Source organism: Cynocephalus volans, chromosome 3, assembly GCF_027409185.1.
Source record: "Cynocephalus volans isolate mCynVol1 chromosome 3, mCynVol1.pri, whole genome shotgun sequence".
Classification (NCBI taxonomy): Eukaryota; Metazoa; Chordata; class Mammalia; order Dermoptera; family Cynocephalidae; genus Cynocephalus; species Cynocephalus volans.
The window spans coordinates 98,857,376-98,867,749 of record NC_084462.1 but is presented as its reverse complement, the minus strand read 5'-3'; the positions used below and the strand labels follow the sequence as shown (position 1 = coordinate 98,867,749).

Genomic DNA, 10,374 nt, shown 5'->3' with positions numbered 1-10,374 from the left:
ACAGACCTTAGGTACTCTACAGTCATGCCAAAGAACTCTTCCTGACACTAGAAGCATATTCCTCTTACTGACTTATAGAAAGTGCTTATCTGAGTTAGTGGCTAAGTTTCAAGAGTTTGGGTCTTTCAAACACATTCCTCTCAGCTCTGTTTTTCTATAATGGGCCCTTGGTCATTATTCAAAGAGGCAATATCACATAGCAATTAAGTACACAGACCGATTACTCGCTGCACTGCAGCCACCTGTGGAGAGCCATCCGCCCATTGGTGCAGACAAAAAACAAGTAGCAATTGGACAGGAGACGAATGGCATTGAAATAGGTTTCCAGCAACAAATGCTTTGAAGGATTGCAGAAAGTTTTTGAATGTGACAGTGTAGAGCTGAACTGCAAAATGACATTTGCTATCTACTTACCAGCAAAGGCAGAAACTGGAAAGTGCCCTGCAGTATATTGGCTGTCTGGTTTAGCTTGCACAGAACAAAATTTCATATCAAAATCTGGCTCTCAGGTTGCCTCAGAACATGGCTTTGTTGTCATTGCTCCAGATACCAGCCCTTGTGGCTGCCATATTAAAGGAGAAGATGAGAGCTGGGGCTTTGGCACCGGTGCTGGGATTTACATGTAGTTAGTTTTCCAGAAACCTTGGAAAACTAACTACAGGATGTGCTCTTAGGTAACTGAGGAGCTTCCCCAACTCATAAATGCCAATTTTCCAGTAGACCCTCAAAGGATGTCTATTTTTGGCCACTCCATGGGAGGACGTGGAACTCTGATATTTGCTTTGAAAAATCCTGGAAAATCCAAATCTGTGTCAGCATTTGCACCCATTTGCAACCCGTGCTTTGTCCGTGGGACAAAAAAGACTTCAGTGGATATTTGGGAGCAGATCAAAGTAAATGGAGGGCTTATGATGCCACCCATCTTGTGACATCCTATCCAGGTTCTCAACTGGACGTACTGATTGATCAAGGAAAAGATGACCAGTTTCTTTTAGGTGAACAGTTACTCCCTGATCACTTCATAACTGCTTGTATAGAAAAGAAAATCCCTGTTGTTTTTAGATTACAGGAGGGTTATGATCATAGCTACTACTTCATTTCAATGTTTATTGCTGATCACATCAGACATCATGCAAAATACTTGAATGCATGAAAACCTTCAGATAAAAGAATCTCTACAGAACTATAAAAGTTGTAATAAACAGAATTGCTGAGGGAAAAAATGAGTTCAAAACATTGGATTTCACAATGCTAAAAGGGCTTTATTCTGTTGTTGAATTACCTTCTGAATAAATATATAAAACCTAAAAAACAAACAAACATACAAAAAAACACAGACTAAAGAGACGCAGTGCCAGAGTCTTATCCCAGCTCCTCCACTTATCGTCTGTGACCTAGGGCAAGTCATGTAACCTATTTGTGCCTCTATTTTGCCATCTGTAAAATGGAGATAAAGGTGCTTGTGACAATTAACTACAGTACTAGTAGTTTTTTAAGTACTTATAATAGTGCCTGGCACATAGTAAGCTGTATAAATTATATAAAAATTAACTATTATATTTTGCTTTGTCAGATGCCACTGATTATTGTGATCAATTATTATATGCCCACAATATATTAGGGTCCTCCCTCAAAACATTACTGCTCTCTTTATTATTTAGCTCCAGTTTTTGGTCAAAGGACATTTTATTGTAAAAATAAGTAAATAAGCTTAAAATGGAGTAAAAAATAAATATATGTCAATATTACTTCATTTATTATGAAAATAAACTATAGCAAACTTCCTGAGTTTATCATACAAAATTCCAAGGGTTTATCTGAAGGAAGAAAGATTGAGGAAAGTGTGTATCTTTCCCTTTAATCATTCCCTAAGAAGTTACTAAACCTGAGGTCATTATTATTTATACAGGAAGAGAATCTCTCATACTTCTGGAAAATTTCAAAACATGGCAAACATGTTTTCTGATCATCCCCACTTCCTGTGGTGGGGTTTGAAAACCATGCCAACTTTCGTAACTGCTGAGATTTACAAGAGTTAAGGCTCTTTAATAATCTTGCAAAATGAATAGGCAGTACTTCCTTTTCTAAATGCCAGATATGCCAGCTTTCATAGAGAGTTGAAACATTTTTTTTTTCAACCAGCTCCAAGCTGGCTCCAAGCAAGAGCACATATTATTCCTCAACTCCATCTCCAGGGTTGCCTGGGAAATCCCTCTTCCCTCATGTTTCCTAGATCCAATTGTTCCAACCTGGAATCCCTTTTACTAGAGAAAGAAAGAGTTTTCTCTCCAGCCTCCCAGCTTCTGGCTAGTATCTCTGGTATCTAAATAATGAAAAGTGGGAAAGAAAGGATCAATAAAAATAAAATTTTCATTGACATAAAATGATGAACTGGGATATCATTAAAAGTTATCATTAATAACTTTCCCAGAATTAGCAATCTTCAAAGTTTTTTAAAAATAAAATAAAATAATGCATGGTACTAAAATCATGCCTGAACATAATTTGACTTTTCAAAGATGTGTGTTGTGCTTTATGATCATCTTCACGAAGAGCAATCATTGTTTAATAGGCTCAGAAAGTGTAGACAACGGAGCTATAACTAAATGGCTCATAGCATCCTTTCAAAGTTGGTTTTTAAATAAGTCCTTGTTTTTGTTTTTGTTTTCTAGCTTGCCATTTTGTCTTAAGTGAGGGGAAATACACATTCCACTCTTTTAAGATTTCTGTTTTTTCTGATTTTGTTCTCACGTTGCTCATCTTGGCCTTTAAAAAATCTTTTTAATTTTATGTAGCTCATTTTGGCCTTTTTACGTACTATAATGTGCTTAACCCCAGTGTACAGATGTGTTAATAGGCATAGACAAGCCAGTGATATCTCCTTTGTAAAATAGCAAAAATAACTGGTTTTTGTCTTTTTAAATCCAACCAGCTCCCACTATATAGAGCACATTTGAGTCAAAGTCCTCTTCCTCAGAAACTCTGTTGTTACCATGGGAAAACTGTAAAAATGTTCAAATGTGGGCATGTTATAATTAGAACCAAACGTGGGCTTTATGGGACCTGTCATGAAGTTTCTAGGAAGCTAGTTCTGTGTCGGCTTTGTAAGACATCCTTTTCCTACAATCATGACTCACTCCTCCTTCTCCTAACTCACCCCCACTTGTTCTGGGGTGGAAAAATGCCCAAATGCTTCAGAGACAGATGAGTAGGCGGATGTGCAGTCCACTAACAAGTACACACTTCTAGGCATTGTGGAAGTGGGACAAAGGACTTGGGGGGCACATTCAGAGCCAACAGTGTGATGGGTATATGTTTATCATACATGGAGACTCATATCTTTGGCAACCAATCTTAGCCCACTCATGAATCCACCCGGGCCCTTCCTTGCCTCCTTCCTTTCTTCCTTTCAGGAAAGCATGCACAAGTTCTCCGCAAAACGATGAATCTCTGCTCCTCAGGGGAATGTACGAGTCAGAAAAGCTTTTAAAAAGGGAAGAGGCGCCCAAGCCTTTGCATAAGTAGGCCAGCTGCAGAGCCTCAAGAGAGAAGGGGGGTGGGGAGACCTCCTCGCAGCCGGGCCCCAAACCTCCCTGCACCTCTGTGACTGCACCCACTGTCATTTTCAGGAAAAGAGATTTTCTGAGTCCATCTTGGCATTTCTGTGAAATCACAGAAATAATTCATTGAATTACAGAACTGAAAGAGATGATCTAATCACTTTTATTTTTAAAATGATGAAAACGTGCTCGGGAGAGTTTCACTGACCTGCCCAAGCGCTCACATCTCCAGGTACACAGAGCCAGAACCAGAATCCAGATCTCTTTATTCCTACTGCTTTGCCTTTTTCACATGAGCTTGTAAAAGCACACCCTAAGGTAGACATGCTCTTTTCACTGCAGCCTTCTTTCTATGTTTCCTGTAATGTTCTCTTCTCATTTGTGTGATATGTAACCAGCAGACAGTTGAGCTCAGTCTGATTATAAAGACTTGTCTGTAGTATTTGTTAACAATAGAGATTCCTTAGGCCTTTTCTTGGGAGATTCTGGAATCAGACTCAGGAATGATTTAACCAGTTTTCCAAATGAGTCTTATGATCAAGACAGTTCAGGGAATACCATGGTAGAGCAAAGTTGGGGAAAAAAAATGTGTTTGATGCACAGGGTGCTGTCCCACCAAGAATAGAACAGGGGCACAGGGAAGACCAGGAATTTTGCCTTCTAGCTGCGTTTTTAGTGGGTTAACCACTAGACCACACTTCCTCTCTAGGAGAGGCAAGGAATTAAAATGAAAGGTTTACCACTGATTCATGCTGCCTGCTAATGCTGTGTATTGCGCCATGCTGTGACCCTGCACTCTACGGCTTGGAAACAGATGTGGGGAGTGAGCAGCCTGAGGGACTAAGGGACGGGGGAGGCAGGGTGTAGGCAGACCGCCAGGGAAAGAACTTCCTCTGCTGCTAAATTTCAGGCAGGAGTGGAAGTCAGTCTAAATTGTTACCATGCAGATCTGGAATCATTTTTGCAGTCGCCTGGCTCCAAGTCCAGGTTTGCGCATTCTGCAACAAGAACTGAAAACTTGGTAATTAATGCTCCTGACCTGACTTTTGCCTCTGCCCTCATCTGAATGCATATTATGAAGGTACACATTTAAGCTTGACACTCATTTCATAGACAAGAGCGTTTGGTTACCCTCCTAGCCCCGCCTCACTCTCTCCCCCAGGCACACTTTAAAAGAGAGTACAGAATAGTTAAGCAATTTGACCAAGGTTACATTGATCTCAATATTGTGGTTGTTTGATTAAAAGTGCAACCAAGCCATTTTTGACTAAGCTTTCTGGACTCTTCAATATATTCTTATTAACAGGCAACTAGAAAAACTTTTGGATTTATTTTCTCCCATATGATGTGTACTTGATGTGCCCTTCGACACGTAGTTTACCATGTCAATGCTTATCAAAAGCACATAGCTTTTCAGTGTTAAATATTGATTCTAAAAATAGTTTTGGTGACTTCTCTTCTAAACCGGAAGCTCCATGAAGGTGGGGCAAGAATTTCAGCTTTGGTTTTTACTAGATATTGCAAATGTGGCCGTGTTTAACTGCCAGGGAGTACAGAAGCTGGATTTTAAGTCCACAAGGATTAGGTTTCCCAGATTTAGCACAGAAAAAAATAGGATGGCTATTTAAATTTGAATTTCAGATTTTAAAAATGTCAGTATGTCTTGGCAATATTTCGGAGACACTCATACTAAGCAATCATTCATTATTTATCTGAAATTCAAACTTAATTGGTCATCCTATTAGCCAAACTGGCAGCTCCAGCAAGGGTCTTCCCCATTAGCACGAGTCTCCAGAATTCTCTCAAAGATAATAAAAACCCTCCAGAAGGTTTTCATCATAGCACTCAGGAGAAAACAGTTTGTTACATAGTAGTTCTACTACGTAGTCATAAATGGTTTAACAGAAAATACAAAGGTGTCCAGGATCACAAGGTCAGGAACAAATGAGACCACCATGGTCATGAAGATTTCACAGAACTGATCACATTTAAGCTTGGTTTTAAAGTTTACAAAGTTCATCAGACAGAGATATGGAGGCTTGAAAGAATATAAGTTCAGTGTAGCTGGAGCATCTGGAGCTTCTGGTCTGTGTGTATCCGCCTGGGGGTAGGGTTGATGGACATCAAGAGGTGAGGTTTGAAAGACTTATTGGGGTAGCTTATCTTGATGGGGAGCCAGTAAGGGCTTTTCAGCTGACTGGCATGATCATTTCTGTTTTTGAAAGATAATTCTAGTGGCAGATTGGAGTGGGTAGAAATTGTAGGCAAGGAGACCAATTAGGAGGTTATTGAAATAGCCCGGGCAAGAAAAGATGAACTTATTTCAACTAAGGCAGTTGTGGTGGAAATAGTGAGGGAAGCAAAATTACAGAGACATTTAGGTGGTAGAACCAACAAAACTTGGTGATTGATTGCATATGGGCTGTAAGATAGAGGATGGAGTTAACACAGCATAAGTCTCCAGAAAAATAGTAGGCATTTTTGTGCTCTATTTGTCCATCTGTAGAATAAGCCAATAATACCAACTCTCCTTACATCATTAGACTACTGTGAAAACCAATTAAGGTCATTTCTATGAAAGCGTTTTGTCAACTATAAACAGCTATAAAGATATACTGAGATTGATGCTGTATATGCATCTATCCATAATAAAATGTATCTATCTATAATAAAATGTAACCCTTGTCTGAAAGGAGTTCAGGGTCTACTGAGATAGACACATATACAGCATCTTTGGTACTCCCCACACTTGGCAACTGCCTTGATTATATAGATAACCAACACATGTTTAGAACATTCATCCAAATTTAAAATGCTACCATGCCAAACCAAAATAATAAACAGCTTTTTACCATCTTGTTGGTGTGTGTCTGGAAGTGTATATGGATTTGGATTGGTGAGAATGTCAACACAATCAGGGCCACAGATTCCAGCAGAAATATCCACTTAAAGACTGCTGATGCTGAAGGATATCTCTTTCTTTTTGTTTAAAGATACACTAAACACTGAGGGCCATCTGAGGTGCCCAGCTAGGTTTTCCTCCCATTATACGTTATTACATCCATCCCATTATAAATTATTTAGAATCCTAAGAAAATTATCTGCTTAATCTGTTTTAGACATCACCTTGGTCTGGTAAGTACCACTAGAATCTTGAGCTTAGTTTAGGCAGAAAATACTCTGTCTTTTACATCTGTGTCCTAGTATCTAGCAACATACCTATTCTATGGTTGGTGCCCAATAACAGTATTATTACTGAAAGAGGGTAATTTTCAAATTTGAGTACCACTCAAACTTTAAATATGACTGAGTCTCTATTCTCAACCAAGAAAAAAACTTGTAATTGTGAATTTTATTGCAAAATATGGGTACCACATATTCAAATAATTTCATCAAATTTTTCTCCTCCTGTAATAAATCTATCTTCCTCACTCTCTTTTCTTCTTTCTTTTCTTTTCCTTCTTGATTCCGCTTACTATTTCTTAGGCTATTTTGATTCAAGAATGATCTAAGAAGTTACTCTCCTGTAACTTTTTTCTCCCCATTTATAATCAAAATAACATCCAATAAGACTTCTATAAGCAGAAGTCTTCAATTTCCATTAAGTAGAAATTATTATATTATTAGTAACATTATTATTAACTATTGTTCATAATTATCATTTATCGAACATATATCATGGCTCAATTATTACACTAGAGGCCTTACCTAAATTATATCAGTTAAACCTTAAACAGTCCTATAAAAAGCTCCTACTGTCCCCTTTTTATATATGAGGGACCTGAGGCTTTAAAAATATTAAGTAGGTTATTCCAGGTCAAAGAGTTTGAAAGTGACAGAGTCAGGATTCACACCAGGTCTTGCTAACTCCACAGGCATTTCTCAGATACTCAACCAATGATTCTGAAGCTCTAGCAGGCAACAGAATCACCTGGAAGGTTTTGTAAACCATCAGTCGCTGAGTCTCACTTCCAGAGTTTCTGATTCAGTAAAGATGAATGGGAAATAAGAATTTATGTCTCTGACAAGTTCCCAGGTAATGCTGATGCTGCTGATCCAGAGACCACACTTTGAGAACCAACAGACTAAACAACACTTACCAATATTGGCTCATTATTGATCTCCAACTCTGTGACAGTCATTGACCTGAGAAGTGGGGGATACAGAGATGAGCAAGGCACTTGTTTCTGCACTTAGGAGTTTACAGTCTAATTGAGGAGAATGCAAGTAGACAGAATACCAATAATACAAATTTGATAAAGCAAAAGACAAGACGCTGTGTAAACACTGAGGGGAAAGCCCCATCCAGGTGGGGGGTAGCCAAAGAAGTCATTTTAGAAAAAAGTAATTCTTAAACTGAATCTTAAAGAATGACCAGGATCTAGGGAAAGAAGAAAGAGGTGAAGAGTGTTTTCAGCAATGGAAACAGCATGTGCCAAAACATGAAGAAATTAAATTCCTGCTGTAATAAGAAAATTACAAGTAGTAGATTATGACCAGAGCATAAATAATTGCAGAATGTTAGAGGAGGTCTTACATGGCACCCTGAGTTTGGATTTTATACTTGAGAAAAATCCATTCCTTTGTAGTATGGGGACTCCAGATATGGGAACTAGAATTACAGTAAAAAATGGGGGAATCAAGAGGGCATTTCAGTATCATAATAGTTATCGATGAGAAAATCCATAAAAATTGTTGCACCTCTGTCCAAATTAATTAGGAGAAAAAGAGAGAAGACAAAAATTACTAATAGGATTGAGAGAGAGGATTTCACTACAGATTGTACAGATATTAAAAGGGAAATTAGGAGATGTTGGAACAACTTCATGCCAATTTTTGACTATTGAAATCAGCTTGACATGCTCCTTGAAAGACACATACTACTAAATAAAGCTCACTCAAGAAAAATAGATAACCACAATAGCCCTATATTTATTAAAGCTCTTAAATTTGTAATTAAAAGCCTTCCCACGAAGAGAACTCTAAGCCAAGAGTTTTAGAGTTGGAGCCAAGAGTTTAGAGTTTTTTAAGTTTAAAATTCCACTAGGGAATTTTACCAGATACTTAATAAAAATATAATACTAATTCCCTACAAAATCTTCCAATCTTTAGGAAGATGAAATACTCTCCAAGTCATTCTATGAGTCCAGCATTGCCCTGACACTAAAACGAGATAAGGGTATAAAGCAAAGAAAACTACTCCCAGTATTTCTCATGAAGACTAATGCAAAATTCTTAAGATTTTATAAAATCAAGTTCAATAATATGTTAAAAAGAATACATCCTAGGAACTGAAGGCTGGTTTAATGTTTGAAAATCAATCACTGTGATTAACCATATTAACAGAATTTTTTTAAAAGACCACCCCAATCCATGAATAAAAGCATCTGACAAACGCTAACATACATACCTAATAAAAACTCTGAAAAAACTAGGAATAGAGAAAATTTTCTCAACCTAAAAGGGAAGCTATGAAAAATATGCAGCTAAAATCATACTTTATAGTAAGTCACTGAATGCTTTCCCCCTAAGGTCAGGAACAAGGCACAGATTCCATTCTCATGATTTCTATCCATTATTGTAGTGGAGTTTCTAGTTAGTGCAATAAAGCAAGAAAAGAAAAAAGGTATCCAGATTGGAAAAGAAGAAATAAAGCTGTCTTTATTAACAGACAGCATGGACTTCTGGTCAAGACAGCAGAATAGACAGTCCCTAGCATCGCTCTCTCCCACAAATCAACAAATTGACAATTATAAAAAGGCAATGACAGTCAAGCTGGGGCTGCTAGAGCTCAGGGGCAGAGGAGGAGAGACCTACAGAGTGCATGAAGGCAGGAGAAGCCATGATGAGAGAAAGAAAAAAACCACTCTGACTGTTTTGAATTCCGGCTGCTTCCAGGCTGGAGCTGCTGAGCGCACGAAGCAGGAGCTGGCAGAAGCCACAGTTGTGCCTTTTGGAAGAAGTTGCTTGGAGGCAGCAGGGGAGAAGAGGGCTTTAGTGGCCCCAGGCCAGCAAGACCACTAATAGGGTTCCTATGGACCCACATAGGCGCAAGGAGCCACAACAACTGAAAAAAAGGAGCCACTCAGAGGACAGTAAGTCATCGCAAGGGACTGGCACACTGCCCATCCCATGGGAAGTGTTTGGAGCACAGGCGGTGAGGAAGACGGGCCCAGGGGAACACTGGGGCACAGCAAGGACAGCAGATCTGCACCCCAATCAGCGCAGGACCACTCAGAGGAGACTGGTCAGGAATATAGAATTGTGTGGGGTGCAGTTTGATGAAAAGGCTCAGGCCCAGACCAGACCAGAGTTTCTACACAACCCAGGTGTACCAGATCTCACTAGACCCGGAAGTACCTATAAAGTCAACCATTAAAACCTGAGCTGCACAAAAAGCCTTCCCTAGGGAATCAGCAGCAAAGCAGCAATTTAGCTCAACCACACAGCCCAAGTACTGGTCCCCACAGGAAGTTCCCCCACTTTAGAAGTACACAAAGGACAACAAATCAGTTCCAGTGCAGAGTTTAAATGGTGGGAACAGCAAATAATCCAACACAGAATTGAAAGGAAAAACAAAGTACCTGCAACCAGAGACAAAGTTTCATATTACTAGTAAAGGTTTCATTTCACCAAAAAATACCTATAACAGCTGGAAGGACAAGAAGTCCCCTGGGCTACCAAGCCAGAAAAGGGGGAGAGCCAGGGGCCTCAGCCATACCCCCGACACCTGCAACCTGTCCCAAGAGTTGGGGATGAGGGCCTCAGCCACATACCCCCAACACACACAACCACCCCAGTGATGATCACCAAG

The 10,374-nt window shown here is 39.3% G+C and overlaps 1 pseudogene; it reads left to right on the top strand.

The window, feature by feature from the left end:
- Window positions 1-305: 305 nt before the first annotated feature.
- Window positions 306-1,153, top strand: LOC134371564 (S-formylglutathione hydrolase-like; annotated as a pseudogene).
- The last annotated feature ends 9,221 nt before the right edge of the window (window positions 1,154-10,374 follow it).